The sequence below is a fragment of the Bubalus kerabau genome, chromosome 10, assembly GCF_029407905.1.
Source record: "Bubalus kerabau isolate K-KA32 ecotype Philippines breed swamp buffalo chromosome 10, PCC_UOA_SB_1v2, whole genome shotgun sequence".
Lineage (NCBI taxonomy): Eukaryota > Metazoa > Chordata > Mammalia > Artiodactyla > Bovidae > Bubalus > Bubalus kerabau.
In genome coordinates this window covers 77,336,568-77,356,049 of record NC_073633.1, presented here as the reverse complement: position 1 = coordinate 77,356,049, position 19,482 = coordinate 77,336,568, and the positions used below count along the sequence as shown (strand labels likewise).

At 42.1% G+C, this 19,482-nt stretch overlaps 1 long non-coding RNA gene across 2 annotated transcripts in view; it reads left to right on the top strand.

Moving 5' to 3' along the window:
- LOC129621618 (uncharacterized) overlaps window positions 1–19,482 on the top strand; it is a 44,958-nt gene that overhangs the window by 15,649 nt on the left and 9,827 nt on the right. For both annotated transcript variants that reach the window (XR_008699566.1, XR_008699565.1), the window contains exon 3: window positions 18,158–18,322. This is a non-coding gene — a long non-coding RNA (uncharacterized LOC129621618). The remainder of the gene's footprint in view (window positions 1–18,157; window positions 18,323–19,482) is intronic.

Here is a 19,482-nt window from a genome sequence, read left to right as displayed (position 1 = left end):
TTCATTTCTTTAAGCTCTGATAACTTCTTAGCCTTTCATAGTCTCTGTAGAATTCAAAGGTCTCTCCGAGAAGAAGCTTAGACTTCTTCATTGAAGGCACCTTCAAACATTACCAGTTGTCATCTGCTAACAACTTAGATAGCATATTAAAAAGCAAAGACATTACTTTGCCAACAAAGGTCCGTCTAGTCAAGGCCATGGTTTTTCCAGTGGTCATGTATGGATGTGAGAGTTGTACTGTGAAGAAAGCTGAGTGCCGAAGAATTGATGCTTTTGAACTGTGGTGTTGGAGAAGACTCTTGAGAGTCCCTTGGACTGCAAGGAGATCCAACCAGTCCATTCTAAAGGAGATCAGCCCTGGGTGTTCTTTGGAAGGAATGATGCTAAAGCTGAAACTAGTACTTTGGCCACCTCATGCGAAGAGTTGACTCATTGGAAAAGACTCTGATGCTGGGAGGGATTGGCGGCAGGAGGAGAAGAGGACAACAGAGGATGAGATGGCTGGATGGCATCACAGACTCGATGGACATGAGTTTGAGTGAACTCCGGGAGTTGGTGATGGACAGGGAGGCCTGGCATGCTGCGATTCATGGGGTTGCAAAGAGTCGGACACGACTGAGTGACTGAACTGAACTGAACTGAACTGAACACCCTGGTAGGAAGCTGGAAAGGGGGCTCAAGATGAACATAGAAAAAGGAAGAAGGGATTGAAAGAAGGTCGTACAGTAGGAGACAAAAAGCATATTTCTGAATTTTTCTTGTAGGGCATTGCCTGATTGTAATAATGGAACCAAAGCCTCATGTTGCCTTATTTATTTTATAATTTTGTCTAACAAATATTTTCATAGCACTTGCTAGATGTAAGACACTGTTCTATGCACTTTACAAATATTTGCTCATTTATGTCTCATAACCACTTTAGGAAATAGGCATTTTTGTGGTCTCAGTTGGAGAGATGAGGAAACAGGCACACATAAGCTGAGGTGAGGGTACGAAAGGTCTTCCAGAGCCAGGAAGTGACAGAACTGAACTTCTGGATCCAGGTCCAGATCTGGCTCCAGAATCCCTGCTCTTGACTGATCCACTCTGCTCGTATACAAACTATGAATGGTTTCAACTTGGTGGTAAGGGATGCAGAAGAGGAGTGGGGTCAGGTTAATGGTGATAGCTAACTCCCAGAATTCTGCCCCCAGGTGGAGGAAATATAATAATGTCCAGGTGGAGACTATATAATAATGTCTACAGAGGAGTCGGGAGATCTAAGTCCTGGAATTTGATTCCTTCCTCTGCTTTGGGTAACCTTTTGAGAGCAACTCACTGCCTCTGTAGTCATCTGTGAATGGAGATTTTGACGTTGATCGCATAAGAATTTTAATTTTCATATAAAAGAGAGGGTGAACCCTCCCCAGGGGGCAGTTGGGCATTAGCATGAGGACCTGTGAAGGAAACTTCACTTTTCATTCCTTTGAAAGCAGAGAATAGTGGAATACAGGACTCAGAGTATTTTGTGGAATCTGAAACTCTTCTCTGTGACTGGGCATCGTGGGAATTTTCTTGGCCTGCGCTGTAAAGGTAGCATGATCCTCTCTATGAAGGATGTGGGTTATTCACTATTTCCAACGGTACAATTGCTTCATTATGCCCACACCCACATTTTTCTGTTTACAGCCAAAGAAAAGGCCCATTGTTGATGCCAAATCAGCACCTGAAAACAAATGTATCATAATTCGCCTAAAACGTCTTAGACTCTTCTGAGGAACAGTATATTTTATTTGAAACTGAAAAGCAATTTTCAAACATCCCTTATTTAAGAAAATGGTGTTAAATCTTTCCAGGGTATTAAAATACCTAGGTCTTTAAAGGTATTCAAGCTTTAAAGATAATGCAAATAATCCTCAACTACCCTTAAAATTGTGTTTTCCTTTAATAATGTTATGTGTTTTTGCACATTAGTAGTTTATCCACAGAAGCCTGGGTTTCTAGCCTTTGAGAGCTACAGAGGACTGAAGTGGTTGTCAGCCATCATTCAGAGATCACTGAATTCCAAAGCCTCGGTGAAGAGTGGTTTTGGTCCCTCAGGGGACAGTTCCTTGCCTGTAAACAGAAAACTGGTGCTCGGATGCTGTTACTGGCATCTAGTGGGCTAAGGCCAGAGATACTGCTAAATGTGAACAGTTCCCTGAACAATTGAGGAATGCCCTGAGCAGCTCCCCTACAAAAAGAATTATATGGCCCAAATGTTGATTGTGCTGGGATGGAGAAAGCCTGCAATAAAGATGTTCAAAACATTCTTCGTAGGACTTTTTACATAAGCCCTTCATTCTATGCTGCTTGCCTTACAAACCTCCTTTATACATAAACAGTCAGTCCATCTTGGAGCTTACCAGCTCATAAGGGTGCCCACAGGCCTCTGCATTCACAGAGGACCAGAGAAGCTCTATTTCAGGGCTTCAGGTTCCAAACCATATTAAAAACAGTTCTGTAAGCTAGTCCAAGAATCTAACCTTCATTTATAACTTAGAAAAAGTATTTGTTAAGTCTTAGTCTTGGAATGAACTTTTAGAAGGTACCTGTTTGAAAACTGGGTGCTGCCTCAATGGCATTCCTTGGTTCAGGTCGTTGGGAAAATATAGGTGTCTGCATTGTTCAGCTTCATGCCCTTTAGCTCCTGAACTACTAGGAATGAGTCTCTACTAGTAAGATCTCTGTCTGAAGATGAAGGGTCATGGGCTGGGGTAAGATGGTGGGCTTTGGGACCACTGTCATCACTTTTGGGTATGTGGTCTTCCTGGCTCTAATCCTCAGGACAATCATCTGGAGGTACCAGTTTTTACAGACTTGCTCCTCCCCCAACCCAGACCCTTTAATGTTTATTTGGCTGCACTGGGTCTTAGTTGTGGCATGTGAACTCTTAGTTGAGGCATGTGGGATCTAGTTTCCTGACCAGGGATGGAACCTGGGCCCCCTGGATTGAGAAGATGGAGTCTTAGCCACTGGGCCACCAGGGAAGTCCCTTTACAGACTTGCTTGAATATGAAATGATTTATCCAAATCATGTGCTCCAATATCTGGCACATAGTAGATGTTCATTTAATGCTAATTCTCTTCTCCCCACCTATTTTTCTTAGGGAGAACTCTTCCCTTCCTCTCCTCACTCATAAAAAAATAAGACATCCATCCTTTTGGAAGCATTGAGAAGGGAGTTTCCACCCTTTCTTCTGTCTGTTAACATCTTCTCCAAGGGAGGGGAAAAGATACATCTGATTGGCGAGATTTGAGGAAAGGATATATAATAGGGTCCCATGTGTCCACACAGAGCTTTTGTGCAAATGAGACAAAGGTCCCACTCTGGATGGACACAGCCCTCTAAACAAAGGGCTCACCAAGCAGATGGCATCTTCATTCAACACAGATTCAAGCTACCGTGCCCGGCTTAGCAAGTAGAGTATGAGCTGGATTTCAGCATCACTGCCTTCCGCAGCTGGCACCAACAACTTGCACTAATACATGCATTCTCAGTTTTAGAACTGGCCTCCCTGCAAAAAGCATACATTTCCCTCTGCCCTGGATTCTGTGGGAAAGCACACCCGGGTCAAGGCTGATGGACAAGCTTCTGGAAGCAGACTCTCTACTCTACATGTAATAGACATGAGGCAGATGACCACTTCCCCTGTGAGATGATGTCTGCTCTTGTCTGACTTCCAGGGTCTAGAAATCTAAACTTGGGGGAGGAATAGGAAGCCTGATCCTGGCTTGTGGGTTCCTATGACATTCTCCATCTGACTCCTAATGCTGTTGCTCCATAAGGGAAAGAGGTACCATTCTGGCAGCTCCAAGAACATATTCATTAATCTATTCATTTATTCCACAAATGGTTTTTGGCATCTTCACGTGCCAAGTTCAATGTTAGTACCTGGGAGTGAAACTTTGAATGACACAATCTCTGCTCTAAGAGTACTCACAGCCCAGTGGAAAAGAGAAACAAGTCACAACATATTAAAACCTATTCTCTAATAGACATATCTATGGGAACATGGGACCAGATCAAGAACTTAACTTAGCCTGAGAGGATCAGAGAAATCCAGGCTTTTCCCTGGAGAGGTAACATCTACTGAGTCATGAAGGCAGAGGATATTTTTTTAATATAATTTTATTTTATTTATTTATATAATTTTATTTATTTGTGTCTTTTTGGCTGTACAGAGTCTTCGTTGTTGCATGGGCTTTTCTCTAGTTGCAGAGAGCCCGGGATACTCTCTAACTGTGGTGCTCAGGCTTCTCATTGTGGTAGCTTCTCTCACCGTGGTGGGCTCTAGGGCATGTGGGCTTCAGTGGTTGTGGCACATGGATTCAGTTGTTGCGGCTTCCGGGGTCTAGAGCACAGGCTCAATGCTTGTAGCACGTGGGCCTAGCTGTTCGGTGGCATGTGGCATATTCCTGGATCAGGGATGGAATTTGTGTCTCCTGCACTGGCAGGCAGATTCTTTACCACTGAGCCTCCAGAGAAGCTGACAGAGGAGTTTTATAATACACATATGGAAGTGAGCAAGAACATAGCACCTGGGGTGATGTTCAGGTGTTTCATTTGGACAACTAGGTGAATAGCAGTAGCAGCAATTAGGGAAGAAGACATAGAGGGAGAAGAATTTTAGACATTTCGCTTTCAAGTGATGACCTGTGTGGCACCCAGAGTTGTCTAGTAACCTGGTTGCTAAAAGAATTTGGAGGAAGAGGGACAAGGGAAAACCATAGTTTTATTGAAACCCAAATATATGCCAGATACTAAGTGATTTACATGTTTCATTTCATTTAAATTTCCTCAGACTCTATGATTTATGTCTTATTACCTCCACCTTGCAGATAAGGAAAACAAGGTCTTTCTCAAAGCCACATAATGGCAGAGCTGGAATTTGAATCCAGGTGTTTTAGGCTAAAGCAATGATCCTTCCAGGATTTGAGACTGCTTCTGGGAGAGATGATGGGGGTCAGGGTTGGAGAGCCTCGTTTGGGATCTTTAACCCAGAAATGATGGCTTATTCTGGTTTGCATTTGTCTTGTTAAGGCTGTATCCAGATGTTCTTGTTGGGATAATGTAGGCATATATTGTAATTTGATTAGGTATTCTTTTCTTTTTCCTTTTTCTCCCCCTTGTAAGAACTATTTGTGTAGTAGCATCTTTTAATTACTATTTTTTGTGTAAATCTGAATTTGGACTCAGTATCAGTTGTTTTTCATGCTGTTACTATGTCGGATACAGCAGGTTGCTGGCTGACTCCCAATCAACCGTAATTTAACCTGTTTTGGTAGAAGTGTAACATTTTCACAGCAGGAAAACTGATCATTATAGTTGACCAAGCTCACAACTTAAATTTTGTCTCAAGAAGATAAAATGTTAATCTCATGAGCTAGAATTAGTGTACACATTATAAGAACCGCAGCTGGTGATGTCACAAAGAAAGCATTTACTTGAGTTTATTTTTGAGGTTGCCAAAGTAGGAAACCAGTACTCATTTACTCTGATGAGAACTGGCTCTCATTCTCTGGTTCTCTATCTGTCTCTGCCTCCCTGTCTCTCTCTGTTTCTTTCCCTCATCTCTATCTCTGTCTTTCTGACTCTTTCTCTTTGATGTTAATGGATTGGAATTAATTTTTTAAACTTTCAATTCTCAAAATTAAAGAAGGAAGCCCCCCTTTTGAGAAACATATTATCTGACCATATTAATAAGCATGGAGGAATATCCAGACAGCTTGAACATCTTGGTTTCCATGCATCTTTCTCTGAAATTCAGTGGTGGAGGGGGAAGGGGCCAGGGGCCAGGAAGAAATAAAAGATTCTATTTAAACCAATCCACCTGCAATGTGGGAGATCTGGGTTCCATCCCTGGATTGGGAATATCCCCTGGAGGAGGGCATGGCAACCCACTCCAGTGTTCTTGCATGAAGAATCCCCATGGACAAAAGAGCCTGGTGAGCTACAGTCCATGGCGTCAGAAAGAGTCAGACACGACTGAGCAACTTAAGCACAGACACAGTAGAGTAGTAAACAGATTATCCAGTAGAGGGCAGTGCTGACTTATCCATGGATACCTTCGACAGAAGACACAAAATGTAATAATGAAAGCCTTTTTTTTTTTTCCAAGGAATTCCCTGATAGACAATAGGTAATTTTACCTTATATGCATTGATTTCAGCAAAAATGCCTCTGTTGGGAAGAAAAAGAAAGGTCATCAGCTTTACCCTCTGAACACCCAGGTTTCTGGGCTACCTCAGCCCAGGTATGCTATGACCAGTGTGTTCTCTTGGCAAAACTCTGTTAGCCTTTGACCTGCTTCATTTTGTAGTCCAAGGCCAAATTTGCCTGTTACTCTAGGTATCTCTTGACCTCCTACTTTTGCATTCCAGTCCCCTATAATGAAAAGGACATCTTTTTTGGGTGTTAGTTCCAGAAGATCTTGTAGGTCTTTATAGAACTGTTCAACTTCAGCTTCAGCAGCATTACTGGTTGGGGCATAGACTGGGATTACTGTGATATTGAATGGTTTGCCTTGGAAATGAACAGAGATCATTTTGTTCTTTTTGAGATTGCATCCAAGTACTGCATGTCAGACTCTTTTGTTAACTATGATGGCTACTCCATTTCTTCTAAGGGATTTTTGCCCACAGTAGTAGATATAATGGTCATCTGAGTTAAATGCACCCATTCCAGTCCATTTTAGTTCACTGATTCCTAAATTGTTGATGCTCACTCTTGCCATCTCCTTTTTTACCACTTCCAATTTGCCTTGATTCATGGACCTAACATTCCAGGTTCCTATGCAATATTGTTCTTCACAGCATTGGGCTTTACTACCATCACCAGTCACATCCACGACTGGGTATTGTTTTTGCTTTGGATTCATCTTTTCATTCTTTCTGGAGTTATTTCTCCACTGATCTCCAGTAGCGTATTGGGCACCTACCGACCTGGGGAGTTCATCTTTCAGTGTCTTATCTGTTTGCCTTTTCATACTGTTCTCAAGGCAAGAATACTTAAGTGGTTTGCCATTCCCTTCTCCAGTGGACCACATTTTGTCAGAACTCTCCACCATGACTCATCTGTCTTGGGTGGTCCTACATGGCACGGCTCATAGTTTCACTGAGTTAGGCAAGGCTGTCATCCATGTGATCAGTTTGATTAGTTTTCTATGACTGTGGTTTTCATTCTGTTGGCCCTAAGGATAAGAAGCTTATGGAAGCTTCCTGATGGGAGAGACTGACTAAAGGGGAAACTGGGTCTTATTCTGATGGGCTGGGCCATGCTCAGTAAATCTTTAATCCAATTTTCTGTTAATGGGTGGGGCTGTGTTCCCTCCTTATTCTTTGACCAGAGGCCAAACTATGGTGGAGGCAATGAAGATAATGGAAACATCCTTCAGAAGATCCCATGCATGCACTGCGGCACTGAGTGCCCCTGACCCTGCAGCAGGCCACCACCAACCCATGCCTCTGCTGGAGACTCCTGGACACTCAGGGGCAAGTCTGGGTCAGTTTCTTGTGAGGTCACTGCTCCTTTCTCACAACGTTTTGTTTGTGCCCTCCAAGAGTCTGTTTCCCCAGTCCTGTGTAAGTTCTGGCAGCTCTATTGTGGTGTTAATGGCAACCTCCTCCAAAAGGGCTTATGCCATATCCAGGTCTACTGCACCCAGAGCCCCTGCCTCTGCAGCACACCACTGCTGACCTGCACCTCCACTGGGGATACTCGAATACAGTTCTGGCTTAGTCTCTGTGGGGTCTCTGTGTCCTGGTTTGCACAAGGTTTCCTTGAAGCCTCCAAGCACCTCTGGTGAGTAGAGGTTTTGATTCTAAACACGATTTCACCCCTCCTACCATCTTGCTGAGGCTTTTTCTTTGCCCTTGGATGTGGGATATCTTTATTTGGTGGGATCAAATACCAGACCACCTGACCTGCCTCTTGAGAAACCTATATGCAGGTCAGGAAGCAACACTTAGAACTGGACATGGAACAACAGACTGGTTCCAAATAGGAAAAGGAATTCATCAAGGCTGTATATTGTCACCCTGCTTATTTAACTTAATAAGCATCATGTACTGCAGAGTACATCATGAGAAACACTGGGCTGGAAGAAGCACAAGCTGGAATCAAGATTGCCAGGAGAAATATCAATCACCTCAGATATGCAGATGACACCACCCTTATGGCAGAAAGTGAAGAGGAACTCAAAAGCCTCTTGATGAAAGTGAAAGTGGAGAGTGAAAAAGTTGGCTTAAAGCTCAACATTCAGAAAACGAAGATCATGGCATCCGGTCCCATCACTTCATGGGAAATAGATGGGGAAACAGTGGAAACAGTGTCAGACTTTATTTTTGGGGGCTCCAAAATCACTGCAGATGGTGATTGCAGCCATGAAATTAAAAGACACTTACTCCTTAGAAGGAAAATTATGACCAACCTAGATAGCATATTCAAAAGCAGAGACATTACTTTGCCAACCAAGTTCTGTCTAGTCAAGGCTATGGTTTTTCCAGTAGTCATGTATGGATGTGAGAGTTGGACTGTGAAGAAAGCTGAGCGCCGAAGAATTGATGCTTTTGAACTGTGGTGTTGGAGAAGACTCTTGAGAGTCCCTTAGACTGCAAGAAGATCCAACCAGTCCATTCTAAAGGAGATCAGTCCTGGGTGTTCTTTGGAAGGACTGATACTAAAGCTGAAACTCCAGTACTTTGGCCACCTGATGCGAAGAGTTGACTCATTGGAAAAGACTCTGATGCTGGGAGGGATTGGGGGTAGGAGGAGAAGGGGATGGCAGAGGATGACATGGCTGGATGGCATCATCGACTCAATGGACATGAGTTTGGATTAACTCCGGGAGTTGGTGATGGACAGGGAGGCCTGGCATGCTGCAATTCATGGGGTCGCAAAGAGTCGGACATGACAGAGCAACTGGACAGAACTGAACTGAACATTCTCCTGTTATGGTTGTTCAGCAGCAAGCTGTAATTTTGGAGTTCTCACAGGAGAAGATGAGCACACGTCTTTCTATACCACCATCTTCATCCACCGTACATTTACATACATTTGTAAATGACTTTTTAAAAAATTCCAGCCACATTGTGTTTTAAGAATCATTCCTAATATATACAGACACAGAATGGCTTGCCAATACCCTAGCATGGAGGATCGCTCCTGCCCATGAACACCCTCTTTCAACAACACATGAGAAGACTCTATACATGGACATCACCAGGTGGTCAATACTGAAATCAGATTGATTATATTCTTTGCAGCCAAAGATGGAGAAGCTCTATACAGTCAGCAAAAACAAGGCCAGGAGCTGAGTGTGGCTCAGTTCATGAACTCTTTATTGCCAAATTCAGACTTAAATTGAAGAAAGTAGGGAAACCACTAGACCATTCAGGTATGACCTAAATCAAATCTCTTATGATTATACAGTGGAAGTGACAAGTAGATTCAAGGGATTAGATCTGATAGACAGAGTTCCTGAAGAACTATGGATAGAGTTTCGTGACACTGTACAGGAGGCAGTGATCAAGAACATCCCCAAGAAAAAGAAATGCAAAAAGGCAAAATGGTTCTCTGAGGCCTTACAAATAGCTGTGAAAAGAAGAGAAGAAAAAAGCAAAGGAGAAAAGGAAAGATATACCCAATAAATGGAGAGTTCCAAAGTATAGCAAGGAGAGATAAGAAAGCCTTCCTCAGTGATCAGTGCAAAGATATAGAGGAAAACAATAAAATGGGAAAGACTAGAGATCTCTTCAAGAAAATTAGAGATACCAAGGGAACATTTCACGCAAAGATGGGCACAGTAAAGGACAGAAATGGTATGGACCTAATAGAAGCAGAAGACAGTAAGAAAAGGTGGCAAGAATACACAGAAGAACTATACAAAAAATATCTTCATGACCCAGATAACCACAATGGTGTGATCACTCACCTAGAGCCAGACATCCTGGAATACAAAGTCAAGTGAGCCTTAGGAAGCATCACTACGAAAAAAGCTAGTGGAGGTGATGGAATTCCAGTTGAGCTATATCAAATCTTAAAAGATAATGGTGTGAAAGTGCTGCCCTCAATATGCCAGAAAATTTGGAAAACTCAGCAGCGGCCACAGGACTGGAAAAAGTAAGTTTTCATTTCAATCCCAAAGAGAGGCAATGCCAAAGAATGTTCAAACTGCCACTCAATTGCACTCATCTCACACACTACCAAAGTAATGCTCAAAATTCTCCAAGCCAGGCTTCAACAGTATGTGAACTGTGAACTTCTAGATGTTCAAGCTGGATTTAGAAAGCCAGAGATCAACTTGCCAACATCTATTGGATCATCAAAAAAGCAAGAGAGTTCCAGAAAAACATCTACTTCTGCTTTATTGACTACACCAAAGCCTTTGACTCTGTGGATCACAACAAACTATGGAAAATTCTTGAAGAGATGGGAATACCAGACCACCTGACCTGTCTCCTGAGAAATCTGTATTCAGGTCAAGAAGCAACAGTTAGAACTGGACATGGAACAACAGACAATTGGGAAAGGAATACATCAAGGCTGTATATTGTCACCCTGCTTATTTAACTTATATGCAGAGTACATCACAAGAAATGCCAGGCTGGATGAAGCATAAGCTATAATCAAGATTGCCAGGAGAATTATCAATAACCTTAGATATGCAGATGATACCACACTTATGGCAGAAAGCGAAGAGCTGAAGAGCTTCTTGATGAAAGTGAAAGAAGAGAATGAAAAAGTTGGCTTAAAATGCAACCTTCAGAAAACTAAGCTCACGGCATCTGGTCCCATCACTTCATGGCAAATATATGGGGAAACAATGGAAACAGCAAGAGACTTTATTTTTGGGGGCTCCAGAATCACTGCAGATGGTGACTGCAGCCATGAAATTAAAAGATGCTTGCTCCTAGGAAAAAAAGCTATGAGCAACCTAGACAGCACATTAAAAAGCAGAGACATTACTTTGCCAACAAAGGTCCATCTAGTCAAAGCTATGGTTTTTCCAGTAGTCATGTATGGATGTTAGAGTAGAACTATAAAGAAAGTTGAGCACTGAAGAACTGATGCTTTTGAACTGTGGTGTTGGAGAAGACTCTTGAGAGTCCCTTGGGCTGCAAGGAGATCCAGCCAGTCCATTCTAAAGGAAATCTGCCGGGGTCCAGCCCCAGCTGATCCAGGGTATTCGAAGGAGAGACGGCTAGGCGACCTATTCAAATGTTAATTAGAGATAATAAAGAGGAATAGAATGAGGATAGCTCAGTAGGAAAATTCAGTGGAGAAAAGAAGCTGAGTGGCTTGGTTTACGCAGAAAATCAATATAACCCGTGACACCAGGTTAGCTCTGACCACGGAGGCCGCAGGCGCCCTCTCGAATAGCGGAAGGTGCCCCACCTTAGACACCTTCTCGAGTGGGTCTTAGAAGCCCAGGCAAATAAATGGTCGCAGAGGATATCCACGCTCCAGATGGACACTCAGCTGGAAGTTAAAGGGAAGAATGACATGGGGAGACCAAGCGTTGATGAGCAAGGCCCATAGCTTTATTTTCAACAGGGGCTTTTATACCCTAAGTTACACATAGAGGATAATAGGGGATGCAAAGTCAGCAGTCTTTGATGCTTATCAAAAACCAGGGTTTCTTTCCTGCAGATTTATCGTATACAAATGGTTTAGGTGATTTACATCATCTTCTGGCCAGAGGCCTATTAACATTTTATGACTCTTGACAAGCACTTATCAACAAAGACTTATTTTCTCTAAGAGTAATTATTTTAAGGTTTGGCGCCATATTCCGAAGATAAGATTACGTTCCTATAGGGTGGATGTGTAATGGGTTTACAAAGGAAAGAATTTACTACCTTAAGGGTCTAAAGTTACTAACACCAAGGCCACTACTTATTTTTTCTACATACCAACTATATTAATTAATGCATATTCAAGGATACAATTCAAGGGATGTGAAAACTTGGCAACAAACATTGGCTCATCAATGAAATCTTTTACTAGTTTTATTCTGACAGTTTCTAATTCTCTGAGAGGCTCTAAGCTATTTGAATATCTTAAGCTTCCCGTGCCTCTGGAGGCTGGGAGACTGTAAACAATCGTATGCATAGCTGTAGGTGTCCGGGTAAACTTGTCAGGCGAGTTAGAGAGCCATCTGAGGGGTTTGGATTTAAACACTCCTAATTGCCCAGGAACTTTATTAATTGGAGCTATAAGTTAACTCTTTGACAGGGAGAGTGAGATGGTGGTGGGGGACAGCCCCCAGTAAAGTCAGAGGTGAGAGCACAAAGCAATAAAGTAGGCAGACTCTGGTTTTTTGGGGGGTAGATGCTCGAGAATATCCGGGGGCACTCCCGAGGCTCGATCCCGCCTTTGCGTATGCCGAGCCCCCTTCCTCATGACCTTTGTCACGAGTGGAATGTCTCTCGCCGGCTCCCGGCAGAAATCAGTCCTGAATAATCATTGGAAGGACTGATGCTGAAGCTGAAACTCCAATACTTTGGCCACCTGATGGAAGAACTGACTCATTGAAAAAGACCCTGATGTTGGGACAGATTGAAGGCAGGAGAAGAAGGGGACGACAGAGGATGAGATGGTTGGATGGCATCACCAACTTGATGTACATGACTTTGAATAAGCTCTAGGAGTTGGTGATGGACAGGGAAGCCTGGCATGCTGCAGTCCATTGGGTCACAGAGAGCTGGACACAACTGAGTGACTGAACTGAACTGAACTCAGCCCAGGTAGTGATGAAAAAGTACATTTCTGACTGTTGAGCCTAGACCAATGTGGTGTAGACACCACGTTCCCCCATCCCTGACCCGCCCCAGTCCTAGCCCCCAATAGTGTCCCTTCATAGACTTTGGCTGGGGACTTGTGCTGGGGAAGATGATTCAGGGTAGCAATGGTATCTGCTGTCTTTAACTGGTCCTCAGACTAGGTTCCAGTTTCTATGGAGAGAAGGATTTGAGGCTGATAGGATCTGGTAGACTTAAAGGCTAGCTTTGTGAGACTGAGCACAGAGAACAGTACATAAGGCATGGGGGAGGGAGGAAATGTTTTCCTTCCTTCTTCAGGAAACCAGGGAGAGTCTTGCAACCTATAGATAGAAACCTTGGAAACAGAAGCCTGGATACCAAACCTGATGTTCTTGTAATGGTGAGTGGAAGCAGTGAGGTTTCCACAATTCATCCTGCAAGAATCATTAAGGACAAGTGGGAATAGAGGTAAAAGATGAGGGCAGATTAGTTGTAATTGTTGCTGACACTCTGCTTTGTGGGTTCATGTGAATCTCTTTCTTTGGGACACCCAACTATAGGTGAGAGATAGCTTCTTTTGGGGGATTAGTATTTCATCATATTTTTAACAAGTTGAGATATAATTATATTAGTTTCAGATGTTGTTGTTCAGAGGCTAGGTCAGGTCCAACTCTTTGTGACCCCGTGGACTGCAGGATGCCAGGCTTCCCTGTCCTTCACTATCTCCTGGAGTTTGCTCAGATTCACGTCTATTGAGTCAGTGATGCTATCTAACCATCTCATACTCTGCTGCCCTCTTCTTTTGCTTTCAGTCTTTCCTGCATCGCGGTCTTTTCCAATGAGTCGGCTGTTTGCATCTAGTGGCCACAGTATTGGAGCTTCAGCTTCAGGATCAGTCCTTCCAATGAATATTCAGGGTTGGTTTCCTTTAGGATTGACTGGTTTGATGTCCTTGCTGTCCAAGGGACTCTCAAGGGTCTTCTCCAGGACTACAACTCAAAAGCCACAATTCTTCAGCACTCAGCCTTCTTTATGGTCCACCTCTATAAGTTAACATTTATATATATTGCAAAATGATCACCACAATAAATCTATGCACATCCATCACCACACAGTTACAATTTTTATTCTTCTGACAAGAGCTTTAAAGATCAACAGTCTTAGCAACTTATAAATATACAAATATAGCAGTATTACTAACTATAGTCTCCATACAGTACACTCCATCTTCATGACTTATTTATTTTATAAGTGGAAGTTTCTATTTTTGACTATCTGCTGCCTGCTTCTGGTGACTACCAATCAGTTCTCTGTATCTGAGTTTGCTTTTTGTTTCTTTTTATTTTAGATTCCACATATAAGTGAGATCATACAGTATTTGTATTTCTTTATCTGATTGTTTTCACTTAGCCCTTTAAGTTTCATCCATATTATTGCAAATGGCAGGATTTCCTTCTTTTGTATGGCTGAATAACATTCAATTGCATTCCATCTTATATATATATATATATAAGGTATATGTATATGTATGTGTATATATATATATATATATATATATATTCAACTACAAATTTCACTTGCCAAGAGCATTGCCAGCTAAACAACAATGACAAGGACATTTGCCATCTGCCTTCTCAGAGATTTAGTCCCGTGACTGCTGCAGCTGCTGACCTTCAGCCACTGAGGGGAATTCAAGGTGGAGAGTGAGGCAGTCTGTGCTCCAGGGAAACTGGTGGAGCAGGACTGCTGCTGTATATAATAGTTTGCATCTGCTAATCCCAAACTCCACACTTTCCCTGACCTGTCCTTGGAAACCACAAGCCTGCTCTCTTGTGAATCTGTTTCTGTTTCATAGATATGTTCATTTGTTTTGTAGTTTAGAGTCCACATGTAAGTGATATCATATGGTATTTGTCTTTCTCTTTCTGACTTACTTCACTTAGTTTGATTATCTCTAGGTCCATTCATGTTGTTGCTTCCATTCTTTTTAATGGCTGAGTAATGTTTCATTGAATGAAGAAGATGTGGTATATATATACCATATTCTTTACCCATTCATCTGTAGATGGACATTCAGGTTGTTTCCATGTCTTGGCTATTGCAAATAGTGCTGCAGTGAACATAGGGGTGCATGTACCTTTTTAATTATAGTTTTATCTGGGTATATGTCCAGGAGTGGATATGCTGGATCATATGGCAAGTCTATTTTTAGTTTTTTTTAGGAACATTCAAACTATTCTCCACAGTGGCTGTATCAATTTACATTCCCGTGAACAGTGTACAAAGGTTCCCTTCTCCCTGAATCTTCTCCAGAATTTATAGTTTGTGAATTGTTTGATGATATCTGTTCTGACTGGTGGGAAGTGATATTGTAGTTTTGATTTGCATTCCTCTAATAATTAGTGATGTTGAACATTTTTTCATGTGACTCTTGGCCATCTGAATGTTTTCTTTGGAAAAATGTCCATATAAGTCTTCTGTCCATTTTTTGGATTGGGTTGCTTGTTTTGATGATATTAAGCCACACGACCTTTTTATAAATTTTGGAGACGAATCTTTTATCAGTCACATCATTTGCAAATATTTTCTCCCATTCTATGGATTGTATTTTTGTTGTGTTTATGGTCTTCTTGGCTGTGCAAAAGTTTTTGAGTTTAATTAGGTCCCATTTGTTTACCTTTGCTTTTATTTCCATTACTCTGGGAGACAGATTGAAAAAGATTCACTTTCTTTTGATCTCTATTTCCATGGAATACCCTTTTCCATCCCCCCACTTTCAGTCTGTATGTGTCCCTAGGTTTGAAGTAGGTCTTCTGTAGACAGTATATATACAGGTCTTGCTTTTGTATTCATTCAGATAGTCTATGTCATTTGGATGGAGAATTTAACCCATTTACACTTAGGGTAACCATCAATAGGAGAAGGAAATGGCAACCCACTCCAGTATTCTTGCCTGGAGAATCCCAGGGACAGAGGAGCCTAGTGGGTTGCCGTCTATGGGGTCGCACAGTCGGACACGACTGAAGTGGCTTAGCAGTAGAGCACATCCTCCCATATACGCAACATTGTTTCTAGGCGACTCATCACACTTAACAGGATGTAAATAAACCATGTGTAGGTTGTTGCAACCGAGAAGGCAATGGCACCCCACTCCAGTACTCTTGCCTGGAAAATCCCATGGATGAAGGAGCCTGGTAGGCTGCAGTCCATGGGGTCGCTAAGAGTCAGGCACGACTGAGCGACTTCACTTTCACTTTTTACTTTCATGCATTGGAGAAGGAAATGGCAGCCCATTCCAGTGTTCTTGCCTGGAGAATCCCAGGGACGGCGGAGCCTGATGGGTTGCCGTCTATGGGGTCGCACAGAGTCGGACACAACTGAAGCGACTTAGCAGTAGCAGCAGCAACCATCAATATGCGTGGTCTTATTGTCATTTTCTTAATTGTTTTGGGTTTAGTTTGTATATTTTTGATATACGAATTCTTAACTGGTTTGGATTTGTTTTGTATATTTTAACCTCTTATCAGAGATAGGGCTTTGTAAATATTTTCTCCCATTCCATAGGTTGACTTCATTTTTTCAGTGGTTTCCTTTGCCATGTAGCCTTTCAGTTTGATGCCATCTCATTTGTCTATTTTTGCTTTTGTTTCCTGTACTTTTGGTGTCATATCCAAAAAAACATTGTCAAATCCATCCTCTTACTTTTAATCTACTGTGTCTTTAAATTTAGTGAGTTTCTTTTAGATAACATTTAACTGGGTCTTGTTTTTTGATCTCCTCTGACAATCTGTGACTTTTTTAAAATTTACTTTTAATTGGAGGATAATTGCTTTATAATATTGTGTTGGTTTCTGCCATGCATCAACATGAATCAGCCATAGGCATACATATATCCCTCCCTCCTGAACCTCCCTCCCATCTCCCACACCATCCTACCCCTCTAAGTAGTCACAGGGCACCCGATTTGAGCTCCCTGCATCATACAGCAAATTCCCCCAGCTATCTATTTTACACACAGAAATGTATACCAAAAGCAGATATAGATGCCACCAAGAAAGAAAATTACAGGCCAATATCATTAACAAACATAGATGCAAATATCCTCAATCTGTGACTTTTAATTTTTGTTTTTAGACCACTGAGAGTGCTTACTGATATAATTGGATTAATATCCACCATATCTGTTCTGTTACTGTTTATTGCCTTACTTATTGTTAGTAAGTAACAAAAACTTGTACTTTTTTTCCTAATTTTGTCTCCCACACCATTTCTGCCTTTTTTAACTAAGCATTTTATACAAGTTTATTTTCCCTCTGTGATGGTTAATTTTATGTATCAACTTTACTGGGCTAAAGGGGATGCCCACATAGCTCATAAAACATTATTTCTAGGTGTGTCTGTAAGGCTGTTTCTGGAAGAGATTGCATTTGAATGAGTAGACTGAGTAAGGATCACTCTCTCCAATATGGGTAGGCATCATCCAATCCATTGAAGGCCTAAACAGAACAAAAAAGTAGAGGAAGGGTGAATTTGCTCTCTGCTTGAGCTGAGACATTCATCTTCTCCTGTTCTCAGATATCAGTGCTCTTGGGCATTTGGACTTGGATGCGGACTTACACCATCTGCTCCTCTGGTTTTCAGGCCTCTGGCGAAGACTGAATTATGCCACTGGCTTTCATGGTTCTCCAGTTTGCAGCTGGCAGATCATGGGAATTCTTGGTTTCCATTTGCATGAGCCAATTCTCATTATAAATTTCCTGTTACACACACACATCTCGTTGGCTCTGTTTCTCTGGAGAACTGCCTAATGCTCTCTCCTTTATTAGCATATCAATTATATGACTTAAAAAAAAACAACTTTTTAAAGTAGTTGCCCTATAATTTGCAATACACATTTATAATCAATCCAAGTCTATCTTCAAATAACACTGTACTGTAGGGCAAACACCTTATAACTACAAAATATTCCTACTTTGCTTTAATATGATTATAGATTCACAGTAAGTTGAAAAAAATGAAATAGAAGTTCTGTATACAACACTTCATCAACCCGTTTTTCCCTACTGGTAACATTCTACATAATTTCAGAACAATAACTGAGCCAGCAAACGGATATTTGTACAATCCAGGGACTTTATTCAGATTTCACCAGCTTAACATATATGCAAGTGTGTATGTGTGTTCAGGCATACATACGTAGTTCTATATAATTTTACCACATGGGTATATTTGAGTAACCAGCACCACTGACTAAATCATTTACTGAGATATGTAAAAAGAAGTTTGAAATGAGGCATTCAATGAGAGAGAGCGTGAAAGAGAAAGAGAAACAGACAGAGGGAACCAACCATATGGTGAACTTTTCATGTTTCAGAGACTCAAGATAATGTTGAAATCAGCTAACCCAAAGAAACAGTTAGTGCACTGATATGCAGAACAACACGTGGCCAGCAATGCAGTGAGAAGTTCCTATTGAGGAATCCCTTGAAATTATTAAAGAGAAGGAGGCAACTTATATAAGAGATCCAAGACTCTTCAGGTAAGATGTTGTCTGTCTGTAGAATATAAGGATCCTCAACAGTACCCAATGCTTGTGCATGCAATCTTTAATCCAATTTTGTTGATAGGCAGAGCTGTTTTCCCTCCGTTATTTGACCTGAGGCCAAACTATGGTGGAGATAATGAAGATAATGGCAACTTCCTTCAAAAGGTCCCCTGCACACACTGCTGCACTCAGTGCCCCCAACCCTGCAGCAGGCCACCACCAACCCATGCCTCCACCAGAGACTCCTGGACACTCACAGGGAAGTCTGGGTCACTCTCTTGTGGGGTCACTGCTCCTTTCTCCTGGGTCCTGGTGTGCACAAAGTTTTGTTTGTGCCCTCCAAGAGTCTGTTTCCCCAGTCCTGTGTAAGTTCTGGCAGCTCTACTGTGGGGTTAATGGCAACCTCCTCCAAAAGGGTTTATGCCATACCCAGGTCTACTGCACCCAGAGCCCCTGCCCCTGCAGCAGTCCACTGCTGACCCGTACCTCCACAGGAGACACTCAAACATAATTCTGTGTAAGTCTCTGTGGGGTCTCTGGGTCCTGGTGTGCACAGGTTTGTTTGAGTCCTCTGAGTATCTCTGACAGGTATGGGGTTTGAGTCTAAAAGCAATTTTGTCCCTCTTACCATCTTGCGGGGCTTCTTCTTTGCCCTTGGACATGGGACATCTTCAAGAAAATTAGAGAAACCAGGGGAACATTTCATGCAAAGATGGGCACAATAAAGGACAGAAATGGTATGGACCTAACAGAAGCAGAGGACATTAAGAAGAGGTGGTAAGAATACACAGAAGAACTGTACAAAAAAGATCTTCATGACCCAGATAATCACAATAGTGTGATCACTCACCTAGAGCCAGTCATCCTGGAATGCGAGGTCAAGTGGGCCTTAGGAAGCATCACTATGAACAAAGCTAGTGGAGGTGATGGAATTCCAGTTGAGCCATTTCAAATCCTGAAAGATGATGCTGTGAAAGTGCTGCACTCAATAAGCCAGCAAATTTGGAAAAATCAACAGCAGCCACAGGACTGGAAAAGGTCAATTTTCCTTCCAATCCCAAAGAATGCTCAAACTATCATACAATTGCACTCATCTCACAAGCTAGCCAAGTAATGCTCAAAATTCTCTAAGCCAGGCTTCAACAGAACGTGAA